Here is a 17,693-nt window from a genome sequence, read left to right as displayed (position 1 = left end):
GCCCCAGCTTAGAGCATTATATGATTCTGCTTCTATTCCTACCCCCCATTTGTTTAAACCAGGGGACTGTGTGTTTGTTCGAAGGTATAACTTGAGATTTTTGGAACAACGGGGGAAGGGACCTTACATGGTACCTCTGGCTACACCCACTGCCCTTAAGGTGGGCAGCATTGCTGCTTGGATCCACTGCACCCATGAAAGACCAGCTGTCCCCATTGCCCTGGATGACCATGGGGAAACATGGGAAGTCTCTAAGTATCCTACCCAACCACTCCATATATAACTCAAGAAAAGAAAAATGGACTGATTGTTATTGGAATTGTTTCAATTATCATTTGCAGAACTCCTGGGAGCCGCTCAGTACAACAAGTGGAACTTTGTGCTGCCCTAGGAGAAGAGTGTTGTTTTCATGTTGACCATTCAGGAATAGCAAAAGACAACATGGCTATGGTCATAGAGGGACTAGTCAAGATCGAGAGCTGTTGGAGTGTAGTTTTTGGCTGGAGCTAAAATATTGTGTCTCAGGACCATAAGTCAAGGGGGGAGGAAGGGTTAAAGTAACTCCATTTTTGAGGCAGTGACCATTTGTTGCTTGTTTATCTCAGCTAGCAGAGCAAGACGTGGTGGTAATCCAAACACCTGGTTGTTTGCCTTTATAAGCCCTGCAAATCTTTATTTAAGGGCTCTCCTCCTAAGCTCCACTGTGTGGGAGTGTAGGACGAGGCCCAAGCTGCAGCCCGTTTAAATAAAACCTTCCTTTTGCATTTCAGAACGTCTGACTCTTGTTGGTCTTCTTGGTGGGGGTCCAGCAACATGGGCACTACAAGGAATGTACTCATTATGTTGCCCATGTAATTGTAACCCCTCTACAGTGTTTTCACAATAAAAAATAAAATTCTTGGGAACAAAAAAAAAATCATTTCTCTCTAAATCTTTGAGGTTGATGTGTGTGTGTGTGTATGTGTGTGTGTGTGTATGTGTGTGTGTGTGTGTGAGTGTGGTTTTACAAAGATCAGAAGACATTTTTCTTCATTTAGAATACATCTTTCAGGTTATTGTAAATTGTGGCTACTGGGAGAAGACTCCTGATATATTAAGGAAGAAACAAAAATATATTGTGCATGCAACACAGTGCTTTATTAGTCTGTAGTTGAACCCTTAACTTCAATTTATATTTTGGCCATTGTTGTGAATAATGTGAATAACAATGAACTACAGATATATTTATCAGTTACCCAAAGAGAAATAAACACATGATCGGTGGGTCAGATATTTCAACTTTACATTTCTCTAGAAAACTGCATACTACTTTCTACAATGAGAATATTAACCTGTATTTTGACTAAGAGTGTAGAAAATTTCTTCTTTTTGCTTATGTTGTGCTGAGGAATCAAACCCAGGGCCTCAGGCATGAAAGGCAAGCGCTCTACCACTGAGCCACCTTCCCAGCCCTAGAAAATTTCTTTTATCCACATTCTCACCAACATTATTACCTTTTTTTTTTAAGGGCAGGTTTTTACTATGTGCAGTACCCCAGACTGGCCTTAGAATAAAATCCTATTACTCCAATGCCACGCATACTCTGGTGGAGTCTGCTTAGCATGGGAAACCAGCTTTCAGACCTGAGAATGAGGCTTCAAAGAGACCTATCTCTGAGTATTGGGACTTCACTGAAGTTTACCTCAGAGAATGGGGCTTCAAAGAGGCCTACTGCTGGAAAGGCTGGCAAACCCCTGGGAAAGATGTGTTTCTGTTCTTGCTTTTCTTTTCCTCACTGTATAAGAGTGCCTATTAATCTTTTACTGTTCCTGCTGCTCATTGTACTTACTCATGCTCAACGTTCCTTTATTCAAAGCTCTTTCTTAAGAGTGTTGACGACTCCAATATCTGATGAGTGTCTTAAAAATATGACTAACTCACCAGAGTTAAGTGCTACCCTGGAAGCCCCTCTTATGGAGGCTAGTAGACAAGTCATAGGTAAATATAAAAGTATTGGGGGTTTCACGATGTGACTTCAGCAGAAGGAATTGTCTGTAAGAGATTTACAAGAAGCTGTAGGCACGGCTAGAACAGAAAGAATGTATGGCAATTGCTGAGATAACTACTTAGGAGAAAGAACTTCCTGTTACTCTCTTTCATTTACTAAGAGACTTGCTAGATCTAGGGCTCCATGACCTTACTATTAAAGAAGGAACAGGAAAGATCTTATGGGACAGTTAAGGTCTCTATAGAAATAAGGTAATGGTTAGTTGGTGACAAAAATCGAAACCCATTATATTTCTTAGAGATAAGCCGGAAACAAGTGCCTAACAGGCAACCAGCTGGTGACCACCCAAGAATGAAGCCCTGCAGCAAGATTGTGTAACCTTTTGCCCTTTCTCATGGAGACTTTTTGCTATAAAAGTTTGTTATCCTCTGCATTAAATCGCACTCAGCATCCACTCCTCTTGTGTGTGAGTTGTCTGTTTGCCATCTCCCCACCTATTCCAGTTCCTCCACTAGGTGTCCTCCGTCGTCCTGACAGAGCCGGTCCGTGGCACCCCAATCTGGTAAATGCTTGGAATTACAAGCCTTTACCACCACACTAGGTTCCTTTGATTTTCTCAGTAAGTGTTATAATAGTTATGAAGTAGTATCATAGTAATTTTGAATTGCATTTACATAAAGACTTCTGTTCCAAAAGCATTAAGCCAACATAGAAGTTGCATTAAGCACGACTTTGTAAACCCACTGGATACTTTCATGGCTATTTGGAAAACAGGTCTATTCTGAACTTTTGTCCAATTTTAATCATTTCGTTTTTTTAATGTGAAAATAATGTACAGAGGGGTTACAATTATATTCGAAAGATAAGTACATTCCTTATCAAGCATTGTAGCCTCCTCCTTTGTTTCCCATTCCCATCCCTTTCCATCCTCCACGCGCCCCCCACCCCCAGCCAATCTTCCTCTCCCTCTTCTCCCCTCATAAAAGTTTAAAGTTAGTTTTTCAATATAATAACTTGTACCTCTCATTGTTTCAATGGGTCCACCTGTATTCCTATTTAAACGATTTGTGGATTATAATGTGAAGGTGGGATGTCCTCTTCCGGTCTGGTCTAGTTGGAGTTCCAAAAGCTTCTTGTATCTGAATAGGCCTATCCTTTTGCATGTTTGGGAAGTTCTCTGTTAAAAAAATTTCCTAGACCATTAACTTCTCTCTCTAAGTGCTCCAGTACACCCATTATCCTCAGATTAGGCCTTCTGATGGTGTCTTCTAAATGCTGAATAGATCTGTCATATTTCTTGGATTTGTCTTGATGTTTGTACGTTCTTTCTCTATAATATCTAGGCTGTCTTCAATCCCCGAGATTCGATCTTATACATGGTATAACCTACTGTCAAGACTTTCTACTTTGTTTTTTATTTCTTTTCTTTCTAATTGGTTGGTTTTGTTCGCTTCAAATTCCTTGTTGGAGCTTGTTTTAGATCTTCTATGAACTTCTTTGCTTCCTTAATTTGGTGTTCAGTGTTTATTCTCAAATCACTTAGTTGATTGGTTATGCTTTCCTTGGACTGCCATTCCTTCTGTTGGGCTCCATTCAGCATTCCCTTTGTGGTCTCCCTGACTTCTTTCAGCTCTCTATTTATGGATTCCATAAATGCCTCTAAAGATCTTTGTCTATCTCATCTCGCTCTCTCAATTCCTGTATTACTCTTTGATTAGCTTCCTCACGTTTATGCAACTCCTGACTTTCTCTTTGTCTATTCTCAGCCAGCTCATGCAATTTGTGTCTATCTCTTTGACTGGACTCAGCCTGCTCATGCCATCCCTGTATTTCTCTTTGAGTGTTTTCAATCTGCTCATGCAATTCCTGTGTCAATCTTTGAGTAAGTTCCTCAAGCTCATGATATTCCTGTATTGACCTCTGGTTTGCCTCCTCTCTCTCCCTATCATGCTCACACTTAGTCCTTTGCAGGTTTTCAATTTTTTCATTTACCATGTTTACCAGCAGTGTTTGTATAGCTTTTGGGGAGCTCTCCCCTGGATTATTCATTATCTGTTCTGTCCCTTGATTACATGAGTGGGAGTTTAGATACCCAGACTTGCCATTTTTCTTGTGTTTTTCTGCTTGTTCTGCCGATTTGGGATGAAAGTAACACCAGTTTTGTGCTAGAACACTATCTTAAGGCAAGCATCATCCAAAGTCTGTAGTTGCAAAGTCAAAAGTCCACAGATACAATCTAGTTCAACAGATATATTTATTCAATATCAAACAACTATGTACTAATGGGGTATAAACAACAAAGAATAATTTGGCATACCAGAAATTATAAGGTTTAGGGAGAGATGTGGCTAAAAATAGGAATAGAGGGATGTGGAAAGGTAAAAGGAGAGTTAAATTAACTAAGTCCTAATCTCAATAAGGAAAATAGTTTAGACAGAATGATAGTAGAAAGAGAAAAAAAGAAGAAAAAATAAGAAAAAGAAAAAAGACACAAGAAAGAATAGAAAAACAAATATTAAAAATTACTAATTGAAACACTTAAAATTTATGCAAATTTCACAACGTAATATTCACAGAAGAACAAGGATAGGATGAGAGAAGGGGAGGGATAGAAAGGAGAAGCGAAAAAGTTAAAAAAATGCTGAAAATATTATATAGGTATAAAGAGGTAGTATTGCTATTAAGAAACTTAAGTCAAAGAGGTTTTGAATTGAGTAATAAATTTCTGAATTGTGTACACAATGGAGGATAAGGTCTAATAATCAACTATTCGTATATCTGAGGATGAGCAGAACAGCAATTAAGTCACGCAAAAATGAATGAAAGAGGAAAAAAAGTGAAAAGAATGAGAAAGAAAAAAAGGATCAAAAGTTCATTAGAGCTAACACACACACACACACACACACACACACACACACACACACACGCACACACACACACACGAACAAACATTCCCCCAAAATAAAAATTATAAGAGGAAGAAAAAAAGGTTAACAGCAAACAATTTTTTAAAATGAAAAATGAAAAAAAAAATTTAAACAAATTTTAAAAAGAACAAAAAATGAGTTCTTTGATTTTTTGGAGGGGGTGGAAAGATCCTGTATCTCCCTTGTGTCTGTAACCAGTCTCTTGTTGGAGTCTCTGGTCTGCTTGTGGTGTTTGATTTTCCTGGGGGTTCATTGGTTTCTTAAGTCAGTTTGTTTGAGCAGGCAGAAAAATGTTCTGCTTTACCCAGAATTTTGTGATCCTCCTCCTAGGCTAGTTCAATGGGAGGGAGATCTGCTTTGAGTATCACAAAAGAGAGAGATGGCTGTTTCCTCTACTTTGGAGATGCTTTGATGAGGCTTGGTTCTGGGTAGAGTGGAGGCCTTTCAACAAGCAGTAGAGTTTCCCTGAGGGGCTAGCTTCTGAGACACTTGCAGAGCCTAGCCTGGAGACATTCTCAGGGTTTATGTTTACTGAATTTCAGTTGATTCTCAAGACTGCTGTAGAGAGGGGCAGCCTCTGGCTCTGTTTAGCCAGTGAAGAAATCAACACTTGAGGAGGGCAGAGCTTTCTCTGCCTGGGCTGGATGACTTTTCCCTGGGTGGAGCTGAGCCTGGCAGGTGAGGTCAGGTTCCTGTGACCTGCTAAATGACTCTTGTTTTCTTCCAAGGCCTGAGTTTGAGCTAGCTGCTCAGCTAGGCCTTTATAAGTATCAAAGATGGAGATCTCCAGTAGTGGGGAGGGGAGGGGTTGCCTTTCCTCCTCTGCTCCCTTAGAAGGAGTGAGGATGTCAGGCTTCTACTCACGCCAGAGTCTTGGTTCCTGGGTCGTCTGTGGTCTTCGATCTGCAGGATGAAGATGTCTGTTCCTTGTCAGTTCTTGCTGGTGTTGTGTAGAATCTTCTAGCCCGCTGATCTGGGGCCTTTGTCCCGGACTCTCTGTGTTTCAGGTTTGGTGGCTACGGCTGCCACAGCCACCGCCACAACCGCAGGTGAGCCTGCTGGCAAGTGCACGGACCTGTCCCCTTGCCTGGATTTTCCCTCTCTGGCCAAACTCTCTGTACTGTGATGGCACCCTTGGTATGATTCTCTTGCTTAGGACTGTTCACTGGAACACTTAAACTGCTTTCTATGAGAGAGCCTATGTACCCTCCAGCTTCTCCCCTACCATCTTCCGAGAACTCTTTTGAATTTTAATCATTTCTTGTTAATCTCATCTTTAATCTCTTTATACAAAATCAATAATTAATTCAAGGGAGGAGAAAGGAAAAATTTAAGCGAATCCTTACATTTTTCAATTTTCAATAACATGATATTGCTTATATCATTTTCTGTTTATGCTTTAGACTATATAATTCAATTTAGTTAGACCTTTCATAAGGCTATGTGTATTTTATTTATTTTATGTTGATTGTTCTTTCCAAAGCCTGCGTGTCTAATTTCCCTTTGTTTCTTTCAGTCTCAAGTAGTTCAGATTTTAAATTGAAGGAAGCAAACAAAAAATACAGTTCCTCTCATCTGATAATGCCTCTACAAGAATGAAGAAAAAGTTCATCCTGCTAAGGACCTATGATAGGATATCAAAAAGAGAATTCATTGTTCTAGGTATTCCCTATCTTTGCAATGCAACTTAAATGATATAAAACACAATATACTGCTCAGGTACTTTTACGTTTTATCTGTTTTGCACATTATCATATGGACATTACCTCAGTCTACAACATTCCTTCATTATTCTGTCCTTGATACTTTTACACTACCAAGGTATAACATAACCAGTTTGATTTAAAGCATTTTACGTTGTACACCTGGCTTCCTTGGAAGCAGAGCATGGTCAATAGATCATATTCCTTCTGGTTGCTCACTACCTGTAATGTTTTCTGTAATATTATTGCATTTTATTTAGTATTAAAAATTATGGCTAAACTCAAAGCTCATTCATAGAAGTTTATGTTAAGTATTTTGCAAGTTTTATTTGTCCCAATTCTTAAGATAACATTTGCTATAATGCTAATGTATTATCATTTTAGTGTTGGGAAAATTTGTAATTAAAGGCACGAAGTGTATGGCCCAAAGACACACAGTGAGGAAGGAAATGAGTCACAGTCTCCAAAAGCCTTTTAGCAATACAAAAATTGTAGGTAAAATCTCTCCATTCTCCTACACTCTCAATTCAATATTCATATTGTCCTATAAATAATAGCATACCAAATATTGCCCATGATGATTGTTTTCTGTTACATTTTGTCTCCAACACAGACTGTGTTGGTGACATTGGGTTACCATGCACAGAGCTGAGCTTATAAATTGAGGTCCAAAGAGAGTCAAATTTCTTTTGTCCCACAGCTCCAGTATCCTTTTTTAAAAAGTACTAAAACTTTTATATACCAACACTTACTATCTTTTAAGAATCTGAAAACGAAGTAAATTCACATATAATCACTCCAAAATGCTTTAAAGGTAGGAGATTATAAAACAGGCCCCCATCAAGTAAACTTTCTTCTACTTTTAAAATTATTCTGAAAGCCTTGCCCTGGCTGGTCACACCTGTAATACTATCTACACGGGATATCTACTCAGGAGCCTGAGATCTATGGATAACTGTTGGAAGCCACTCAGGGCAGAATAAATTCATGAGATTATTTTTCAGAAATTATAATGAACTAGCAAAGAGCCAGGAATGGAGATGTAGCTCATATATTAGCTCATCAATCTAGAGAGGAAAGGCCTAGCAAGACCTTGAAGCCCTGATTTCAAACTCTGAGCATGCCCATACACAAGCATGTGCATGTGTGCATGTGTGCATGTGTGTGTGTACACACCCCCCACACACATTTATTCAAAATAACTTCATATCAGCATATCAGCGTTCTGCATTAATTTCTTTGTTAACGTTATTATCTGGGTAAAATAGAGGAAATAAACTCTTCTATATCAGAACATTTTTATACGTTTTTTTTTTTTTACTGTGAAAATACTGTACAGAGGGGTTACAATTACATGGGCAAGATAATGAGTACATTTTTTATCAAGAATTGTAGCCTCCTCCTTTGTTTCTCCTTCCCATCCCTTCCCATCCTCCCCCAGCCCTCCCACCCAATCCTCCCTGCCCCCGCCACCAAAGTTGTAAAGTTCGTTTTCGACATAATGACTTGTACTTCTCATTGTTGCAATGGGTCCACCTGTAAAAATAACTGCATAGAGGTGTCATATTTATATGAGCAAATAATGAGTACATTTCCTAACAAGCATTTTTTGTTACCTCTTCCTTTCTTTTTCTTCCACCATCCCTTCCCTCCCACCTCCACAAATACACTCCCCTCCCCCTTCCCCTGTCTAAATTGTAAAGTTCATTTTTCAACATAGTGTCTTGTGCATCTCAACCTGTATCCCTATTTAAAAATTTTGTATTTCCCTTTCCCCTCCCCAAATTAGAGAAACATATACACAGGATGTAGGCACACCAACTTCAAATACAGTGAAAACAGGGGTTAGAGCGTAGGGGAGGAACATATAAAGGAACAAAAAAAAAATCACATCACACATTATAAGTATCTTAGAAACAATAGCAAGAAACAAAAAAACGACTTGTCTGGTTCATTTCCTATAATATCATCTTATCTGATATGCACATAGCTTATGATCTATTCTGCTTATCCCAGACATATATTAGCTGTTGAAAATAAGGGAAACCATGGGACCTATGTTTCTTTGGACTTGGCTTACTTCACTTAATAAATTTTTTTCGAAGTCTTTCCAATTCTTAACAAATTGGGCAATGTCATTCTTTCTGATGGAGGCGTAGAATTTCATTGTGTATATATACCACATTTTCATGATCCATTCATCTTCTGTGGGCCATCGGGGTGGGCTCCATATCTTAGCTATTGTAAATAATGCTGCAGTAAACATATTTGTGCTGGTAGTTTTAGTATGGTCTTCTTTGTGATCATTTGGGTAAATCCCCAAACGTGTGATTGCTGGGTCATAGGGGAGCTTTATATGGAATCTTTTGATGAGCCTCCATACTGCTTTCCAAAGTGGTTGAACAAGTTAACACTCCCACCAAGAATCAAGTAAGGTTCCCTTGTGGCCACATCCTCTCCAGCATCTTTAGTTGTAAAAATATGGAATGATTCAAGAATTTGCATGTCAACCTTGCACAGGGGCCATGTCAATCTTCTCTGTATTGTTCCAATTTTAGTGTATGTGCTGCTGAACTGAGCACAGAGCATTTTTTATATATAAAGTGTAATTGATTTTCTTAAACTAGACAATTCAAAGAAAAGTAAGTTTTGAAGAATTCTCGTGAAATTTTAGAACCATGTACCTCTTACATAAGCACACATTTAAGAATAGTCAAGATTGACATGTCAAAACAAAATAATCCCAGATATTGTTGTTCAAGTGATGTGTAGGATCGGGGGGTGGGGGGAATTGGGTTGGGGGGCAGAGGAAGGTTGGGAAGGGATGTGAAGGGTAAACAAAGGAGGAGGCTGCAATGCTTGATAAGAAATGTACTCATTATCTTGCCCATGTAATTGTAACCCCTATATACAGTATGTTCACAAAAAATAAAAATAAAAAAAGAGATGTGTAGGAGGACGAATTCAATTATTCTGTATAAGGCACCTGTCATAATGAACACTGAGGCAAGTATTAAGGTTTGTTAAAAGTTTTAATGTTTTAAATATATTTAATTTTGGGAATTTGCTTATATAGGTCAAAATTATGACTGTTTGTCAGGTCATACAACTTTTCTATAAATATTTAAGATTTATGGTAGCAGACATATGCTACTAAAAAGTACATTTCAGAGTTTATAGAAACATTACTAATGAGATGTTGCAAAGTCTTAGTGTAAAGAAGCAGAGTGAAGAGTTAAGACTTTGTTAACTGCACAGTTTCTCTTAAAACTTTAGGGCTTCCTTACTTTATATGTTATTGAGGAACAAATGATGATATAAGCCATATACAAATGATGAGATGAGTCATAAAAAGCAATCTTAGTGGGTAACTTTAAAGACTACACATAGCCTATAAAACTCTTGTTGAACATCATAATCTTATTCAGTGTTAAATGTACAGGAATGTAAGAATAGTAAAATCAAATATGTAAGTATACTTCAAATACTGAAAACACTGGTAATTCTTTGATATTTTATTTTATTAATCATTAAGATTTAGTTATTGTGTTTCTTTATTTGTAGTATTGTTTCCCTTATAATATAATAAAACTTTTTGTTATTCATCATGAGGAGGTACTTTGAGAAGGTTACTGGGATGGCCAAACCATTTTTTATAGTTGCATGTGAATTTACAAAAAGCAAAATTAAGAACAAAATATTGATTAAAAAATTATCAAGTACAGTCAGAATCAGGAGGGATGATAAATGTCCACACTTAAAATCTTAGCCCTAGGCTGAAGCAGTGATATTACAGAGTTGAGGTCACAAAAGTGGGAGACTGTTTTGTTTTGTTTTTTACTTTGATTTTGTTGGCCATGGGGTTGAACTCTGGGGCCTGGTTGCTGTACCTCAGCTCAAGGCTAGTGCTACCACTTGAGCCACAGAACCACTTCCGTTCTTTTCTACTTATGTGATGCTGAGGAATCAAACCCAAGGCCTCATGCATGCAAGGCAGGCACTCTACAACAGCCACCATCCCAGCTTCTGATAGACTGGGTTTTAAAAATTCATCTAAACAACATTTGCTTTCTGCTTTGGGTTATATAATGAAATATATGAATATCTTTTCATAAATTTTGTGTATTGTTATACTTCTAAATTTATACTAACCCCAGCCACTTTATTCTTTTCAAAGTCATGAAATATCTCTGAGAGTTTGCTAATGTGAAAATTGTTTTAGCATTTTTAATTACTTCTGAGTCATTTTTATTTTTTATTAAAATCATTTTATATTTTGGGTTGATGGATTATCATACATCAAATACCTTCAAATGTACATGTAGAGTCTAAAGATAACAGTATGTGTATTCTCATACAGCTCTTTTTTTAATCTGTTATGCACTTTCAGTATTATGATATTTCTCCCTCTTTCACGCTCTCTCATGTCCTCTCTTTCTCTTTCAAGCTCCATGTCTGCTACATAGAATTTCTGCTGGTCTACTGTTATCCTTGAGGATCCACTGGCTTTTTTGGGAACATGATGGGGACTAACATTTTCCCTTGCATTCTTTAAGAATTATGAGTGACGTGATATTATTCTTTGACATTGTAAATGGCAAAACAACAGGTCTAGGAATTACTTTTCACGTTTACTACTATTACAAATTTTATCTCATAGGAATCATTTGGATGGATATGATATTTTAACTTGGGCTGGGAAGGTGGCTCAGTGGTAGAGCGCTTGCCTTGCATGCATGAGGCCCTGGGTTCGATTCCTCAGCAGCACATAAGCAAAAAGAAAAAAAGCCAGAAGTGGCGCTGTGGCTCAAGTGGTAGAGCGCTAGCCTTGAGCTGAAGAGCTGAGGGACAGTTCCCAGGCCCAGAGTTCAGGCACCAAGACTGGACCCCCCCCCAAAAAAAAGATATTTTAACCTGTGACCTAAAAGTTCTTTTTCTTTCACAAACAACCTTTGTCTTTGATTATCAGTTTGTAACTACATGTAATGAAAATAAAGCTCTCCTATGTAAAATAGACTGAAGTTGTTCACAGGGATGAAAAAGAAGGTAATGACGGAAGTGAGTACAATAGAGCAAGGTCCTCAGAGCAGTTTATCATGAACACCTTGTGAGAATGACAATGTTCTGGGAACTACAGATTAAGTCACTGAACAAAGATATATATGCATATATATGTATATGTATATTTATTTATATATGCATATATGTGTGTATATGCTCTTATATTGTACACATATATGTTACTATACACACAAATTCACATATACATATACACATGTATACATGCACACATGGAGAAAGACACATAATTACAGCCAACACAAGTTTCATTAGTTGCTGAAAATGCGTTAGATGGAATGCTTGGAACAAAATATGTTCAAGATGTATTTGTCTCTAAGAGTTCTTTTACCACTCCTCTTATCTCTTAAAACTGGTAGGTTTTGACAGATTGGACTTGCAAAATGCAGTACACATGATAGCAAGTTACTCGGAAATGTCAGTATGTAAAGATCATATGTGGTCTCCCTGATCCCCACGGAATGCTTGCTCTTATACACACTCTCAACAACCAAAGTAACAGGAGAATATCATGGCAAAGAATAAAATTATAAGCCTTTAAATGGCATCCTTCTTTGAGCTCTTTTCCAACAGCCAGCATAAATTCCTAAGCAGATTAGTGAGTCCTCATAAAACTGGACTTCAGGTCAACAGGTAATCAACTTATGTGAAAAGTCCTATGAGACAAATGCTGACTGAGGTCTCGCTGATTTTCTGGCCAAGAAAATAAGAAAAGAAGAGATTATTTTTAATATATTAAAGTTTGAGAATAATTTGTAACCTGTCAATAAATGTGTAGAACACAACTAAACCAACTGACAAAAAAGGTGTCCATTTCATTTATATGCTCTTGGACTTGGTGAGTGATTTTACTTGTGTCTACACAAGGAGAATCAGCATAATTCAAGCCAGCATATTTTTATTTAATATACAAAGATAGGATTAAGGTTGACCCATTGTAATAATGAGAAAATAATAATGTAATAATTTAATAATAAGACACTTTATGAGAGAGTGGGTGTAGGGATGAGTTGAGGAGGTGTGAAGAGAAGGGATGGTAGGGGGAAAGAAAGGATGGCGTAAAAATGCTCAATAAGAAATGGACTCATGCCAGATGCTGGTGGCTCATGCCTGTAACCTTAGCTACTCAGGAGGCTGAGGTCTGAGGATTTTGGTTCAAAACCAGCCAGGGAAAGAAAGTCCGTGAAACTCTTTTTCCAGAAAACCGGAAGTGGCGTTGTAGCTCAAGTGGTAGAGCGATAGCCTTGAGCTGAATAGCTGAGGGACAGTGCTCAGGCCTAGAGATCAAGCCCATGACCAATAATAAAGAAAAAAATTGTACTCATTACCTTACTTATGTAACTGTAAACCCTCTGTACAGTATCTTTACAATATAAATTTAAATATATATATATATTAAAAAGATACAAGGAAAACTTTTGTACTTATAGGAAGTTGTATTTGTCACTCAATATCAGTAAGGTATTGGTTTTAGGACCACAGGCATATTAAAACATCAGATACTCAACTACTCTACATGAACACAGTATATTATTTACATTAGAATCTGTCCACAACCTAGTGCAGTGTAATTGCTATGAAAATTTGTACAACATTCTATGTTTGTAATAAAAAATCCAAGTATATGCACTGTCAACAGATACAAATTTTTTCAGATAATTTTTGTCTGCATTTTGTGGATGGAATTGGGAGCACAAATTTCATCACCAAGACTGGTCTGCAAAATGTAACAAAAAGCTAACACAGCATCATTGAATAGTACTGAACTCCAAGGAGAAGTACTTGGATTGAGACATTATAAGAAAGTGTTAGCATGCAAGTACTTTTTAGAAATACATCTGCTAGATTTCTTATGGAGAGCTTTCATAACACTTTGTGAAACACAAGCCAGAACCTCACTGAAGAGTAAATGGTTTTCCATCACCTTTCTGTCATGCTCAGTCATTATCAATCAACACATAGCTAATCTTGAATAATCCTTTAATGAGAAAATGTTGATGGAGTGTTTATATGCAGACAACCTCGGAAGGCTAAATTTTTCCAATTAGGATAGTCTGTATTCTATGATCCAGCAGAGAGAAAACTAGGTAAGCATACATTTACAACCTTCTGAATAATTCTGATTCTGCCCATATCAGTTATCTATCCATACCTGTGCCCGAGTGAGAGGATTTTAAATGACTTTAGTGTTTTAAAATTTAAATTTAAATGTGGAATGAAATTAGTTCCAATGCATTACCTTAAGATATTTAGAAACAACTAAAGGTCTATAAGATTTTTTTAATTTGAAGTGAAGGGATATTGGAATTTGGTTCTCTATAGTTTAAGCAATTTGCAAAAAGAATTGGCAAAGTAAAATTTACATTTGCAGCAGACTTGGCACTTATTAAATTTTGTATATTGAAAAGAGCATAAGCCTCAACAATATGTCAATGCTATCCTGTTATTTATCTCTAAATGTTTATGCTTCTGGTCTCTTAATATTAAAACCAATTTTTTAAATCTTTAGCTAGTTGTGCAAAGGGGTTTCACTCCATCATGTCAGTGTGGAATAGAGTGTATGTACATTTCATTGTACAACACATTGGATCATTGTTAATCTTTCCACTTTTTTTCCTTCCCTTTCCCCAACCCCACCTATCCCTTCAAGTTTCCTACTTATATTCTCACATATGTACGTTGAGTGATCTGATTATATTAGTCCAACATTTCCCTCTCCATTCTTCTGTCCTACTCCCTTTAAGCCCAGTTCCTTATTTAAGACTTATTTCAACTTCATGGTATTTTGTAAAATATTTCTTCCTTTGGCATTTGGCTTTGGGCTTGCCACATCCTCACTTCCATGTTTGACCTACATAAATGAGGCTATTTCTCCACATTTCCAATCTGTGAATGGCTGAGATAGGTCTCTTTACTATTCACCTTCTGTCCTAAATTTAGAATTGGACCTTCAGGGCCATCAAATAGAGCTTTTTTATTTTCTACACACTGAAGATCGAAGGAAAATAATTTCCATGCTCTCAATATTATGCTATCCATCATGAATGTCCATCACTTATCACTTCAACAGTCTAAATTTAAAGTTATGTTTTCTGCATTATATTCACACATTTTAAGTGAATATCGAGGACAATTTACCTACTATTGGAAGTTCAGGGACGATTTTCAATTTCTGATGATAGAAACAGGAGTCAGTTTTAATTATGCAGAATCCACTATGTAGTGAGTGCTGTAGTCTTCTAAATTTTCAATAAATTTCGAGTTACTTTTTATTAATAACTGAAAAAGTTTTATTTCAATATTTGAAATGCTGTCCCAATTATTTTAAATCTTTCACATTAAGTTAGAATGAACCCCTCCCCCCATTTCCCCTACTAGTTCAGGTTAAGTCTCCTTTGGCTTTATTGTTTGAGGGGATGAGGGTAAACAGATGAAGGTAAACAGAAAGATGATCATTGCTCAGATATCTCCTTCCTCTTCTGTTTCTGCTATTCTTTTTTCAATTTTTATTTATTTTTTATTGTGAAAATATTGTACAGAGGGGTTACAATTACATGGGCAAGATAATGAGTACATTTCTTATCAAGCATTGTAGCCTCCTTATTTGTTTCCCCTTCCCATGCCTTCTCAGCCTCCCTGTTTCTGCTATCCTTGTAGAAAGGAAGACTGGAACAGGGAACAAGAGTAATATTTGGGCAAGGTAGCATTCCTGGCATATCAATTATTGTTTTTCATAATCACTTAAACTGCTTACTCTTGCCTTGTCTCTAACAGTAACCTAACTGTGGCTTCCTTCATGCAGGAGTAAGCACACTAACAGGTTTTACATGTAAATTTGTATTTTATATCTCAGCTTACTACCACCAAAAATAGAAAGCTTTGGTTAAATAAATGCAAAGGCACTGATTGTTCAACAATACCTTAGTGAGGAATAGCAATTCTACTCAGCTCCCCCCTCCTCTTCTATTCTTCCTTCCCTTCCCCTCCCATCACTTACCCTCCCTTACCTTCTTCTTTCTTTATGTCTCTCTCCTCCATATTCATTTCTATCTTCTCTCTTTTTCTCTTCCAGTAGCAAGTGATTTGGTTTATCTGGCAACACATACATAATTGAACAAATATGTTTTCTCCTCTTTTTGTGAATATTTATTATTAAAAAGTGAGTTCTAGCAGAGCACCAGTGGCTTACAGCTCCATACTAGGTGGGTTCAAATTTGACAATTGTAATTCAAAGCTATTCCAAGTAGATAAACCTAAGAGATTCTTTTCTCCACTTGTGATAAAAGGAAGAAGTGAAAGTGTGGTTCAGGAGGTATAGAATAAGCATTGGGAATTAAAGCCCAGATTGTTAGGTTTTTAAAGAGTAGTCGAGTAAGAACCACACAAACACGAGGTATTCAGGAAAGGGGTAAGTTTATTCATCATTCCCTCTGGCACCAGGCCATGTTGGCCCTCCATGCGGCAGGGAAAGTCCTGGGAAAGACCTGGAAAAGACCTGAGAAAGAGAGCATCTATGGCTGGGTTAGGCCTTATCTAGGGTATGGATGGAGAAAGGTTTGGCCACATCAAATTCAGATATGAACTCAGCAGATGCAGATGTGCTATCTTCCAGGAGTGCTAGTTGCCTAGGTAACGCAGGTACTGGGAGGAGACTTTGCTTGGAGGAGGGTGGAATCTGCTTGCTATCCAGAAGCAGACCTTATATTCCAGCCTTTTAATAATCATGAAATAGGGTGAGGATCCTCTCTGGCTACTTCCTGCTGACAAGGTGTGTCGAAATTAGGGGTAAAAGGCTGAACTTTGGTCCCATCCCAGAGAAGGCAGTGAGCTGCAGCTGTCCCTTGGTGAGTGTGAGTCCTTTAATAAAGTCTGGAATAGGCAAGTCTCTTGAATGAAGTCTAGAGAAAGTTTCATGAGGCATTGAGGGGCTGGAAAAAATTATTAGAGAGCAAATAAATGGCAAGTGGAAGGACTTGGGGCTTAAAAATGTTGGTAGAAATGTCCCTATCTGGTGACTAGGTAGAGGAGAATTCAGGTAACAGAGGCAAGAATGTGAATTCCCATCCAGTTAAAAGGTAGACAGGTATGAACATTAGATGGCAGGCTTCTTACTTATATTGACCTCCTGGCTCTGGTTAATTTTGAAAGGGCAGGCACAAAATGGCTGATATGACATCATCTCCTCTTACTCCTCTCCATGGTCCCTTGTTCCCCAGAATGGCTGAGTCTAGGTGATTGTCTCTGGGATGAGTTGTCTCAGTGAGTATTCATGGAGATTTGAACTCAAGGCCTGGGCACTGTGCCTGAGCACTTCTGCTCAAGGCTAGTGCTCTACCATTTTGAGTTACAGTACCGCTTCCAGTGTTTGGCTGGTTAGAATTAAGAATCTTCAGCCATACTTCCAGCCTGGCCCTTTGCAGGTTAGTTGGGAGATGGAGTCTTAGGGATTTTTTCAGCCCCGGTTGGCTTTGAATTGCAATCTTTGTCATGAAAACTCTTTATTATTTCCAATTAATCAACATGGCTATCAAATAGTGTAAGTAGAGTTTACCTGGTCCTTACCAAGAATTGACCAAATAATATCCTGCCATGACAAAACTCGTTAGATGTGAGAATCTTAACACAGATATGCCCAATATTTTAGAATCACGTAGTCAGTACTAGAATGCATAACACAAAACCAAAAAGGCAAAACTCAAAATCTAAATTTTTTTACATTAATATTTAGACATCTTTGCTAACAAAGCACATCAGATACTTGGACCTCAGTTACCAGGGTCTGAGAAAAGAGCAACTTGTTAGCAAGGTACAATAGAATAGATGGATGGAGGAGTAGTAAACTTGGTGGAAAAGTATGGGTCAGATAGGACCAAATCCTGAAACTACCATGTGGCCAAGATGGCAAACTCACGATGGTGAATTTCTGAAAAAATGCAAAGAAAGCCTGAACAAATAGATGAAGCCTAGATTGGCTAGTCTTTGATAGGGAAGCTAGAG

The 17,693-nt window shown here is 37.7% G+C and overlaps 1 non-coding gene across 1 annotated transcript; it reads right to left on the bottom strand.

The window, feature by feature from the left end:
• Positions 1-9,092: 9,092 nt before the first annotated feature.
• Positions 9,093-9,199, bottom strand: LOC122098271. The gene has a single exon (XR_006145709.1). It is a non-coding gene; the product is annotated as a U6 spliceosomal RNA (small nuclear RNA).
• Positions 9,200-17,693: the final 8,494 nt, after the last annotated feature.

The sequence above is a fragment of the Dipodomys spectabilis genome, unplaced genomic scaffold, assembly GCF_019054845.1.
Source record: "Dipodomys spectabilis isolate Male_0828 unplaced genomic scaffold, ASM1905484v1 ptg000469l, whole genome shotgun sequence".
Classification (NCBI taxonomy): Eukaryota; Metazoa; Chordata; class Mammalia; order Rodentia; family Heteromyidae; genus Dipodomys; species Dipodomys spectabilis.
Note: the sequence above shows the minus strand (reverse complement) of the source record. Positions and strands in the feature narration are given on the sequence as shown.